Raw genomic sequence first — 13,497 nt, forward strand, 5'->3', positions numbered from 1 at the left:
GTCCAAGCACTGCAGTTCTTCAGCACCCACTGTGGAACCACACAGAATGTGCCTCAGATGCAATAACCTCTCTGAGGTTCTGGGGACACCAGCAGAAACAGGCAGGTGAGCAGAGAGTTTTGTTTGGCTGATTTGCTGGGTTTGTCTCTGTTGCTGAGTCCATTATTACAGTGTGAACTGCTGGCAGCTGTCCATCTGTCTGGTCACCATCCCTCATGGTAGCACATTTGCACTGCCAAGCATCTCATCCCTACTTTGATGTTATGAGGACTGATAGTCACAAGAGGATTTTCTATTTGCTTTCTGGAGACATCAGGGTAGAAAGGTGGTGCACGTAAATCTGAAAAGATTTGGACTTGGAAACTGCTTTGAGAAAAATATTCTAGAATAAATGAATTAATGACTGTTAGCCCATAAACAGATTTGTCCTGTGACCAGAAGAGTGGGAGGGAAAGCTGCAGACATTCTTCAAAGGATAGATATTACTTGCAGCTCATCAATGTAAGACTTGGGAAAGAAATTTATTCTGCTTCCTCACATCCCTTCCCCTCTTCTCAACCTTGCTCCTGTAGCAGATGTAGCTACCAACCCAGTATTGCCTACCTGCCTATGTCCATGGCTTGTTCTGGGCAGTGAATGATTTGAAAGTGTGAAGAACACAAGGAATCAAATCTGAAGCATTTTAAAGACTTATCAGACCACATTGCGAACAATGGACTGTGCTATGGAAAGCATTTTTAGCTGGGGAATGCAGATGAGAAAACATAGGGATCGAGCAATTAAAAGCCTTGGTTCCCCCCTCCCACCTCCAGCATATGGCAGGAAATTGGACCAGAATCAAGTGATGTCTCTCCTTGGTGGAGCCTGACTTCTGACCTCTAAGACAATGGAGTCACAAGCTATCCTGAGGCTTGATTGAGAAGCCACTTCAACATTTCCATAAGTCATTCTGCCATTGCAGATCTGTCACAATTTTGTCATAAAGTTTGCAGAATTCTGTTGACATTGTGTCATCTCAATAAATGCAAAGGGAAAAAAAATGAGTCGGGGCAGGTGCGAGCACAGATTTCAAGTCTAATGCGTGGGCTGCTGCATGTCTTCTGACATAATCTAGGCTCTCATACTTGATGTTTTTCTGGAGCCGTGGTGAACTCTTCCATCCTTTAAAGCGATCAACCTCATTTGACTAATTTGAGAAGGAAAAAAAAGAAAGAAAAACACTTCACTTCCCCTCTCAAAGCATCCTCGGCCAACTTGGATCTTTAAAAAAAGTAACTTAACGATTTGGGGCCTGGCTGTCATTTACATGAAGGTCACTTCACACTGATCTGGCTGTGTAAATGGGCCATAAGTTACTTCTACACCCACTTGAAAGACCTCTTGTGCTTGCCAGAATGATGTAAAATAGCCTCAATGTAAGTGAGAATTCAGGCTCTTATTTTTAAAGCACTATCCCTTTATGGCAAGGCATCAGTCAAGCACATTATATTCCACTCATTATCCTAATGGAAGCCTGAAGCTTGCAGAAGGCAAACAAAATGGCCACTGACAGTATTATAGCAACAACAGCCAGGACAGACATGTTCCACTGTAGAAGGACACACAGCTTCCAAAATACCTAAATAACCCACCAGTTTTTAATACCTGACTAACTCTACTGACTACTTGCTCCTACACATCATCACACTGGTCATTTCAGGCCCCTTTTATCACAGGAAGGTGCAGCCCACCAAGATGCAAGCCTTCTGCTAGCTTAAGCTTGGCCAGACCTTTCCATGGCTGCAGCCTTTGGGATTGTGTTTCTCCTGTGCTTGGTCCAGCTGTGCTGGGCGGGTGTTTGTGCAACCAAGGGGACCAGCACAGGAGCTGACAGCTGCAGATACTGCAGGTAAGAGTTGTTTCCACAGCTGGGAGGCTGTTCATGCCCCTCTGTACACCAGCAGCTTGGTGCTGTGTGGCTCAGTTTGCACTGAGGCCACGTCAGCTGTGGTGGTGCCTTTGGATTGTGCTTAACAGGAGCCAAGTTGAAATCACTTGGATGGGGTAATGGATAAGCAGCAAACAGGAAGAAGCTTCAGAAACTTTGGAACTGACGAGATTTCACACCAACATGAATGGGTTTCATTGCTTTTTACCTTACCCTTCAGTCATCCATCTGGTGGTATCTGAAGAGAGATTTAATATTCTTTGTAGAAGCTGCATTTGTGACCTGAATGCTTTGTGTGAGAAACAGAATGAGGTAAGTTAGGAATGAAATACAAAAGGCAGGAATTGAGAAAATAATTTGTTTAGGTAGAGTTCGGTGTCTTTATTGCATTTAAATGCACTCTAAACCCCAAAGAGAGCTCAAAGGGGTTAGAAACAGAGAGCTCAAACTGAATTGTGTGAAACATAATTTGAGCCCAGTCCAGACTTCAGTTTTGTGGGCCCTGGGAGAGCTAACACATCCAGATCCCCAGGCAGCTGCCTCCCAAATCTCCATCACTAATCCCCTAGAAGCCTTCTGTTATTCTCTCATCTCCATCAGGCTGAAACAAACCTTCTCACCTTTGTGTAGCTCCCAAAGCAGGCAAACCTAAATTGTCTCTTAACTTTTGGAAGGAGATGGCAAAAACAAAATCTACATTAACTTGTTTTAATCAGTGTCTACTATTCCCACTTGTGCATCATTTCAGTCAATGACACAGTATTTAATAAAAATATTCCGTTTAATGCCACCATACTGTAACTTTTAAAACTAAATATTTCTATCAAAGGACACAGACAAAAAGCCAACTTGTCCTCACATGCATCTCAACCATTATATGTTTGACCTTTATTCCTCTTATTCCTAATTGAAGGTCTCTTTTTTATCTGCCTAAGTAGTGGATTTGTACAAATCAGATACTTTCCTTAGAAGTTCTTATCAATCAGGGAGTTGAAATTTTGATTTGGACTTCTTTATGCACAAAATATGAAAAACAGAAAATACTGCACCTCCAAAGTATGAGTGTTAATACCTTAGAATATTCTTAGATATTTCTTTAAGACACAATGGGAGTTGCCTGATAACAGGGAACTTTCAAGTGTTGGTGCTGCATCCTGTGGCCCTTGAGGTTTCTGCTGCATGACCAAGAGCTGAATGGGGCCAGCATGAGGCTGCTGGGCAAACTGAGGAAGGAGACATTCCAGGGACTACCACTGGAGCTTCCCAGCCCTGCTCCCCAGTGCTGCAATGGCCTGTATCACCTTCAATGTGTGGGCAGCTTCCAGCATCCCACAGCAGCCCTGCCCTCTGAACCACACAGCTTTCACCTCATGGCTCTCAGCCTAGAGCTATGACTTGTGAAATGCAGGCTGTAGGGTGGGAAAGTTTAGGAGCTGTGTCCTAAGCCTACCAGAAAGCCATTCTTTGTGCAATCTTCTTTGTGTAAGTGTGGATTGTCATGTTCTGAAATGACTATCATGAAAGTCCAGCAAATAAATAGAAGTAGCAAGGCATGAATTGTCAGAAGTGACATCACTACAGCACACTGAACATCCCATGTCATCAGGGGAACTTTCTTCCACATCTTTTACATGCTGAGAGTCCAAAGCCAACTCTGATGCCAAAAAGTGTTTTTCTTTAGCACTGCTTTTATATTTGAACAAGAACTGTTGTTTGGAGTAGAACACTCTGCTAATGTTTGTCAGGACAAAACTGGATTTCTTATCTGGGGTAATAGCTGAGCTTTTAGTACAAAGGCCAGAAGGGAATATGCAGTGATTTCACTGAGCCCCCCAAAATGTAGCTCTCTAAGGAATATGTTATCCTTTCTTTCACTTCTCTGAGGAACAGCTGCACTTGCACCACCACACTTCATCAGTTTTTTGCAAATTCAACATATTTTATTTCAAATTCATCCTGGTTTTTACAAGTTGTGTCTGAATAAAGGATCACCCTGAGGTGACTACTTATGCTTTGTTAATAGCCATGTTGAATGGTTAATGCATGTAGACAATAAAGCTACTTTCTTTTGCCCAGCTCCTAGTAGGACAGGTGCTTCCAATTCTTCTCCTCTTTTGTGTCTCCCTGGCATTCCCTGAAATGCTGTAGAAATTCCATGTCCAAATGAAAGTGCCAAGTGCGGGGGAAAAAAGGTAGGAAATAATCCACAGAGAAAATGGGACAATAATAATACAAGAAATGAAGGCATCTGATCAGTGTTTGGGCAGTGAGTCTGGGAGAGGTGTAACAGATTGATCTGGTTCTGCTCTGCAATACAGATTTCATATACCCCATTAGCCACTGCACAAAGTCTGTATCTAGAAAGGGTGCTGGAGGCTTCTGCTCTGGCTTTTCTGTTTTGGTGTCCTTTCCACAGACAGAAAGAAAGAAGGGAACAGAAAATAGCAGTGCTGGGAATGCCTATCACTCATGAAGTTAGGTCAGGACAGACCAGAACTATGAGAAAAACTGCAGAATGCAAGATGGGGTGGGACACAGGGAGCTTGTGTTCTGGGATAACACGAGTGTCATCCTCTCCTCCCACCCTAGCAGGACCACAAAACCCCCCAGCTGGCCCTGCTCAGGTACAGAACTTCTGGAAGCAACAAGCAAACTGTTTGCCTTTACATAAATGAAAACCAAAACTAGGGATATTCTTTAAAATATTGAGTGGAAGTGCAACATCTGCTTCTTATCGTCCTTTTGTCAGAGAAGTCCCATGGACAAGCCTCAGTTCTCTTCTGGGACAGGATACAGAGACAGATATGCCCCTCTGGCGTTTTTCTCAAATATCCAGACAATATTTCAAGAACATAATTTTCTCCTCTCACCTTAATTTTTTCACCTGTTCTCCAAATCTGGGTCTGCAAATAAACTTATTCCGAGGAAACAGAGTTCTGATTTTACTGACAGTTTTCTCTTACTCAATTTACCTGCTGCTGCTATCTCTGTTATTGTATCCATCTCTGTTTTTCAATCAAACATCCAAGCAGCCAGCCTCCCAAGGACACACCACTCCAGATTCACTTACTGTCATGACTTAATAAGCTCCAGTTCCAAAAAGTGTTTTTCTCATGAGATTTTTTGAATCAAATAAGTGTCTTCCTTCCTGCTAGTACTGGTGTGATTTGTAACTTCACCTGTCATAGTTCAGGCTAAGGGGCATCTATTTCTCTGCACAAACAGAAACCTAGCAAAAAAACTCAGGTTCCAGCCCTCTGCTACCCATGCAGCTGCTAGGACCATCACCCAGCCAGGAATTAGCAGCAGACTGCACAAAACAGCAGGAAATAAAGTTAGTGTTGATCACAGCAAATTCCAATTCAAAAACATAATGAACAGGGCATACCCTCATCACTTCCCAGGTGAACAGTGCTAACAGTCACTAAGATCTCACTGGAGGACAATACACCCTGGTTTGCCTCTTATTCCATGTGTTTTCCTCACTGTTCCTCCATCCCTTTTTTGGGACAGGACAGGGTAGGATAGGATAGAGCAAGACAGGTCTCACAGCCAATTGAACCCTGTTATTTATGCCACAATGTCTATGAACTTGGCAGTCTTTCTGCTAGTAAATAGACAAGTGGTTAAATTACTTTTTTCTTCCATAAAAGTTAGCCATAGGTGGACAAAGGTGAGTTAATTCTAATATTGGCAGCTGAGTTACACATGCTATGCACACACACATGCACAAAAATCCTCATTATTAAATCACAAAGCAATTAAAAAATTAAAAATTTCATAAGACCCCACATAAAAGAAATACAAGTGTTTAATGATGGATTATAAAGTGAAAGTGAGAAAAAAGTAAAAGCTCAGCTGTCTCAGGGGCTTCCCTTGCAGCCTGTGATACTGATTTCTGTCTTCACCCTCACACAAGCCGCAAGAGCTAATAAATTCCTGGCTCCCCTGCCTGGGAGCCAAGGCCGATTAATATCTGCCTACCTTGTTACCTAATTCATTATGGAATAGCAGTTAATTTGATTTGATATTATTTTAATAAAATTCTGTAATATATTAGATTGTTTCAGGCTATCAAAATAATTTTCCAATTATTACGGTTACTCAAGCAAGTCTTTTTTTCCCTTCATGAGCGGCAGTTGGTCTGACTCAGAATACATTAGCTCCTACAGCTTCATCCTGGCCAGAGGAATACGAAGTATATGCATGATTACACCAGAAATATTATTGCCAGTAATGTGAGCCTGCAGATCAAGGCACAGAGTCCAGATTGATGTGCAATTACAGGCCCCCATGATGTCATGACATTGCTGATTGCTCTTCATCTACAAATGAGTTAATGCATTAATATACATATACACGGTTACACATACACATATGTGCAAGCATGCATGCATGCAGGTCTCTGTTATTTTCTGTATCCTGACAGTAGTGTTTGAGGGGCAGCAGTACATGAAGGCAATGGAGGAGAGGTGCTGCATCTCACAGGAGCTTGTGTTCCTTACTCCTGCCATGGCCAGTGCCAGTCTGACCAGCAGGAGAGGGTGGGTGACTTTTACAAGCTGTGGGCACTGCTATTGGTTTTGACCACTTCAGCAGACACCAACATAGATATTATATTCCTACTGAGGAAACAAACATCAGGCTGCTCTTTTCTCTTGGTTATAGCAAATGCCTAAGAGACAGAGAAAAGAAGGGGCATGGGTGGAACTTGATTGAAATAGGAAAAGGCAGCCTAGACAAAAGAGCAGGTGCAAACACAGCCATTCCATTTGCAGATGTGCTGAATGTCACAACATTCCTGCTTGGGTATGTGAGAGTGTCTTCATCATATGTCTATGGGGTTGAGAGGGTGGGATACCAAAGACCTTCATGACTTGATCCTAGTCCCCCCAGGCTGGGTCATCCTCTTCATTAGGGGCAGAACTAAGTCTGCATTACTAAATTTACAGAGTGCAAATAACAGCAATAGAACTGGTCAGCTGCTGTGTCTCACCCTTTCTACAGTACTTCCTCAAGGGGCTTCTGTTGCATGAACATACAAAATATCTGTACTTCCATGCTCTGAGCAATAGGATCCTCAATTCTAAATGGTGGAAGATGTTGCTTGATTCTCAAAAGTAAGAACTGATGAGACCAGTAGCCTCTTTTTTTAGATCACCATTGCATGAACGCCCTGACACAATCCCTGCACTCCTGAAGCAATCTCTCACCCTGCTGGGGCTCATTCCGTGTCAAGTTAATGAATAAAGTTCATGAAGGATTGCCATCTTGCCATTCTCTTCTACCATTTCCTTGCCTGGACTGAAAAAAGAAGTGCAAGCAACACGAATTTAAGCTGACGATCATTTTTAAGTGATGGTTTTCTGCCTTATACAGTACATCACAATTTCTTTTTCATATTCTGCTTCCAAAAGTGGTTATTCCCATTCCATTCAGTGCTCTTAGAAGAGTGGTGGCTGACCCATGGGATGTATGTCAAATATGATTTACAACCTTTTTCATGCTTCAGCAGAACTCAGAAGAAGCATAAATGGATCAGAACACACCATACATATGTGAGGAAATGCAACTTATTTTTGTTTCTTTATTTGTAAATTGCCTTATTATTTCCATTGCTTAGCTATCATTAAGAGCATGAAACAGCCTTGTTAATCACAGGATGTTGCAACAGCACTTATTGTGCAGAGTTTATTATTGCAAATAAACTATATGCAACCTGCAAGTGAAAGCACTATCATATCCAAGGTAGAGATTAGTACATTTTTTCCTTCTGCACATTATTTTTTTTTAATTTATGTTTGTATTTTTTTTTTTTGTATACTTAAATTATTGGGACTAAAATTATATTTTCTACTAAAAAGATATTAGTGAAAGATGAGAGATGGTGCAGATGCCTAACATGAGCCTATTTGTCCCTCTAATCCTGGACAGTAAAAATGTTTCTAAGTTTTCCTTTTAAAATAATTGCATTTTTCTACAAGCTATATTTTTGCTAAGCTTACAGAATAAAAATATAACAAAATTATTATCTTGTCACAAAATTCAAGTACACAAAAGAATCTAGAAACATTCATGGTTTTAAAAACATTTATTTCCAAAAGGAAGATTCTCATACAGCACTCAATGACTAGAAAGCTTGGCTTAAAGTCTATCTTTCACCAATTTCTTTGGAATATGCAAGTTGTTTTATATGAGTAATATTTTTTTAATATTAATATGTTTTAAATGTATCCATCACATTTTAAAAACAGGCAAAAAGACTTACAAAGGCCCCTGACTTTATCTTCCAAAAAAAATCCTGGTGTCATTAATCATAACTAAAGTTTTTCAGTCACTCAGTATTAGTGATGCTGAAGTGAATTAACTAAAAGGCTTTCATGCTTCTTGATCTTATATCCCATGCCTGAATCCCTCATTCATTCAAATCTTTCTTACTCACGTAAGTTGTCCTATTGAAGTCAATGTATCTCAGCATGTAAGTGGGGTTTGAAGAGAGGGCTTTGGTATATAAAAGTGGGAAACAGAGTTGGTTCTCATGATTCTTGCATAGAAACTGGTAGGTTTACATTCTTTTCAACATCTCTAATGCATAATCATCTAAAATGATTTTAGATCCTAGAAATTGCTACAAGATGGTTATAAATTCTTTGTGTGGACAACTTTTCCATTTGGTGGTAAAACTGGAAGGCCTTATCACTCTTTTATAACTTTCTATATAATTTTTATGAAGGCAAACATAAGGCATCAAAGACTGCAGGCTAAAACTCCTCTGTGATCCAAACCAAGTGGCAAAATTAAGTCCTGAAGAAGTTAAGAAACACATCTGGTTTATGATCTGCTTAGGCAACTTGGCCTGAGAACATAGCACAGGAGTAGATTGATGCAGAATAAGGCTCAAATTTAATAATCAAGCTTGGTTACTGAATACAGCTATAAAGATGGATAAAATGAAAAGTTTGTATTACATGTCTCCACTCATCACGTAACAAAAGAACATGAAATAAGGGGACGTTTTGAGACGAAAAGAATGGTTTGTGCTGAAAAGGCATCAGATGTAAACAATATGGGATAAGACTTTAATACAACAATAACCAAGGAAGAATGTGGTGTCCATTGCTGGATAATGGGAAAGGGACCTTAGGTCCAAGCTGCTGTCACTCTGTACATGTGCTTCTTTTTATGCAAATGACAGAAGATCACAAAATTCTTTGTTGCTTGATTTCCAGGAAAGGGATCTGCCAGCATATTAGCATTGTAGAATCCCTGTTCTCCACCCTTCTTCTTCAATCCACCCCTCTTCCCTCTGGGTAGTCATTTTCTTGGCTGGCCAGCAGAGTTGGTTTGTTAATTCTCTATTCTTCTTGTCCTTCTCTGATCAGAAGTCCTGCAATACAATCTGTCTTAAATGACATACAGTAGAAGGGAAAATTTAATTGAAAAATTACAAACTGTACTACTTCAATAATTATTATTATTATACATTGTTTGGCTATTGCATCTTCTTTGAGTCACAGGACTGAAAATCCAAGAAGGATCAACAACCCTGGGATACTTAAAGGCTCTTCCTTTGAAGGAAGCTTGAATTACAGGAGCTGGGATATGGAGATTCCCTGATAGGGAGGGAAATCCTGAAAGTGATACAGTCCTGGGAAAATATTCTCACAATAACTGATGACAACCCCAGATGAGAAGATTTAATGTGGTTTTATCCCATGGTTGGGCTCTCTGAAATGTCCTGTGCAAAAGTGTGGCCACACTGAAGATTTATCTTTCTAGATATCCATCTCAGGTGTGTGCATGACCACCCACCTCAGTGCCTGAGTGCCAGCATCCCTTCAGAACTGCCTGTCCCAGCTGGCCAGACTGATGAAAGATCTGTGGGCATCCTGACCTTCCAAGAATCTTTTCCTATGAACTACTAGGTGATATAACAAAGGAATATTCCCTTATTAATGTCCTCCTTTCACTCCAGCTCCTGCTGTACTTGGTGAAACATAAGCACTCTATAGTCCTCTTTATTATATAAAATGGCTTGGAAAAAAAAGTTTTAGATGTTGTTGCACAGTATTCCTGCTAAGTGTCATGGTATTTTTCTGTGATTTTTGGCTTTTGGTTTGTTTTTCTGTTTTGGTTTTTTTTTCATATGAGCATATCACAGCATTTTCTTTCAGTATCTTTCTTATTATATTTCAAGAGTACATAGACTCAGTTTCTCTGTTTTTCTTTTGTTGTTTCTTTGAAGACCTCAAATAGATACCAATGCACAAGAGGAACAAAACTCTGATGAGGCCAGTCTGTATGGAGAAACATTTTCTATAGAATAACAAATATAATCAGCATCCTGATTTAAAAAAAATGGTCAGCTAAAGAACAGTTCAGAACATATCCACAAGGAAGGAACAGCAGAATATATGTTAATTGGTTCACAAATGTTTCCTGACTTCTGAGAAACAGAAGTATTCTCCATGTTCAGGAGCTTTTACAATTAACTCAAGAAAAGTTGTATGAAAACAAATCGTGCATGTTCGTTTTCCTTGTACTGGGGCATAAATTATAGTTAATGGTTGAACATGCCAGATTAAAAAAAACAAAAACAAAAACAAGCAAATAGACAAAAAAACTCTTATAAAAAGAGAATCAGATTTTCTCTCAAGTTACATTTTGAATTCTTAAATATAGATTCTTAAGGAAATATCTAAGGCTGAAGCTTCAGGTTTTATAACGTGCATTAGAATAAAATGTATACACAACTGATTTCAGATAAAACTGTAACAGAATCTCTTTTTGTGATTCAGAGAGAGAAAATGAATGAGGGTTAGCAGCACTGTCAAAGATTTCAAGAAAAGAAACAGAATGCATGCTCTGCCTTAGTCTTCCTGTGTAACTTTTGACAAGGCATTGAAAGTTCAAGTTTCCCAGCTGTTACACAGGGGCAACACCATTGCCATTCTCACATGGGTGGTTAGAGGATGGACAGGTTGAGATAATGACCTGCTCCTGAAAGGGGCCTGCAGAATCAGTCACACCTTCAGCAGTTTGTCCTCCTACTCAGCAGAAAAGGAGAAACAATGATCCTGGAAACGAGTGGTTGCACAAGAGACATAGAAGTAAGGTAATTAAAACTCATTGGGTAGAACAGTGATGAGTAATTACATTCTCCTTACTTAAAAAATAACTCCCTGAAGCTTCAACTGGATCTAGGATTTTTTTCCTTTCATTAGAGGACAGCAGGTGTTGTGCTATATTGCTGTGCATTGTTAATGAGTTGCCATGCTTCCTCTTAAACAATGGATTGGCAAAGTGATTTCCTTTAATACATAAAACACTTTCTGGGTCTCTGAGGTGAAAGAATATATAGTTTGAAAATCAGCCATACCTGAAAAGGTCAGATTTTGAAGGTTTCTATGGAAGTGAGCAGCAGAACCAGGTTCCTTGTGGGAGGTCTCAAGCCCAGCAGTGCCACCACACTCATCAGCTCCCAGTCACTGCCCTGATGATTTTCTTGGTGAAACAGACACTCAAATGTCAGCACCCAAATCTGTGAGTTTGGCTCAGGTAGAGCAGCTGCTTTTGCCTTCAGATTAGTAAGGTCTTTTTCACAGTTTTTTTACCACCACTGTGCTATAAGAGGTATAGGGCCAATAGTAAATCATCTGGAGAGAAATCAGGAAACAACACTTGAATCCATTTCAGCATTTGTAAAGGGTGAGCATTTTTAGTACCCTCACAAGCCCTGGTTCTCTCTTAGAAATCTCCAGGTATATGGGGAATCCTTTAATAAGCAGTTGCTGGTTTTATTATAATGTGGCCAGCAGGAGCAGGGAGCTCATTCCTCCCCTGCTCTTGGCATTAGTGAGGCCACACCTTGAGTGCTGTGTCCAGTTCTGTTCCCTCAGTTTAGGGAGGACCTTGAGACACTTGAGTGCATCCAGAGGAGGCAAAAAGGCTGGTGAGGGGCTTGGAACACAAACCCTGTGAGGGAGCTGGGGGTGTTTAGCCTGGAGAAAAGGAGACTCAGAATGACCTTATCACTCTCTACAACCCCCTGAAAGGTGGCTGTGCTCAGATGGGGTTGGTTTCTTTCTCCAAGCAGCAACTGAGAGAAGGAGAGGACAGAGTCTCAAGCTGCACCAAGAGAAATATAGGTTGGGTATTAGGAAAAAGTTTTTTATGGAAAGAGTAATCAAGTACTGGAATGGTCCGCTGGGAGACGTGGTGGAGTCACCATCCCTGGATGTGTTTATAAAAAGATTGGATGTGGCACTGGTGCCATGGTTTAGTTGAGGTGTTAGGGCATGGGTTGGACTTGATGATCTTGAAGGTCTCTTCCAACCTAATGATTCTGTGATTCTGTGATTATTCTGATCTTATTCCAGAGGTTATGCTGTATCCCAACACTATGAATTAAATACGCATCTTATCTTTAGGGCACAAACTCACATGAATTCTCATCTTATTGCATAGGAGGAACTGAGCAAAAAGAGCAGGACTGCCAACCAAACAAGGAACTGTTTCAACAGACTGCTACCATCAAATAGTTAGGTGGGAAGACAGCACTGTGGAAAATATTTTTAAATTGTTTCTTCTTAGAAAGAAATGAAAGAAAGTTATGATTTCCCTTCAGAGAATAAATAAGCCTTCTTGCTCTTCTGGGTTTGTTTTTTTTCAGCAGAGATTCTGCTTTGGAGAAACCTTGCTGCATGTCATAATTTCAATTTCCTTTAAATGTTTTTCCCATTTAAAAAATGATCATATAAACATGTAAAGTCACTTCACCCCTCTGTTGAGGTTATGGTGATTTGCATAGTAGTTCTGGTTGTTAAAAGAGGATGGACTGAAAACAGGTTCTTTGTTTTTACATTAAACATGAATCATAAATTAGGAAAATCAGAGCATAAAGAAAAAAGAAATAAATCCTGGAACACCTGTAGTCTTCAAAAATTAGATTTCTTATCAGTCTATTTTAGTCTCTAGTTTCTAAACTCACTTGCCAGCATAACATCTAAATGTTACATGAGAACTAATCTATCTTGTATTGCTTTCTCAAGCTTTGGCCATTCTGGGAAAAAGGGAGCTGACATATATCTGTATGTAAGGAAACAAATCCCAGAAAATCTGTGCAGGTAAAAGAGGAGGTATCAGAATTTATGATGATTCCTCATTCCCAAGAGTTAATACTGCAGGCTTGAAGTGTAACCCTCACAACCCATGAAAAGTCATTAACTTCCACATAATCTTACATACTCACATGACTTCAGCTAGTCATATACCAGCAGAGAGTTCTAGAAAAGAATAAACATTAAATAAGGCAGGGTGGCACCTCCACTTGAATTTCCCATATATTAAGGAGGTCAAGAGAAAGATAATTGGACTCAAAAGAGAATGAATAACAAAAACACAAGGTTATTTTGAGATTTGAGTTTTAAACACCAGAATGTCAGATTGTGAGCTTAGTTATAGCAGAGCATATCTGAAGTAAATCCATTGACATAAAATGAAAACTAGAGTCACTGAAGTCAGTTAATCTGGATTTTGAATGCCATGACTGAGATTAGAATTTGGCCCAT

The sequence above is a fragment of the Erithacus rubecula genome (assembly GCF_903797595.1).
Source record: "Erithacus rubecula genome assembly, chromosome: 6".
In the NCBI taxonomy this organism is placed as follows: domain Eukaryota; kingdom Metazoa; phylum Chordata; class Aves; order Passeriformes; family Muscicapidae; genus Erithacus; species Erithacus rubecula.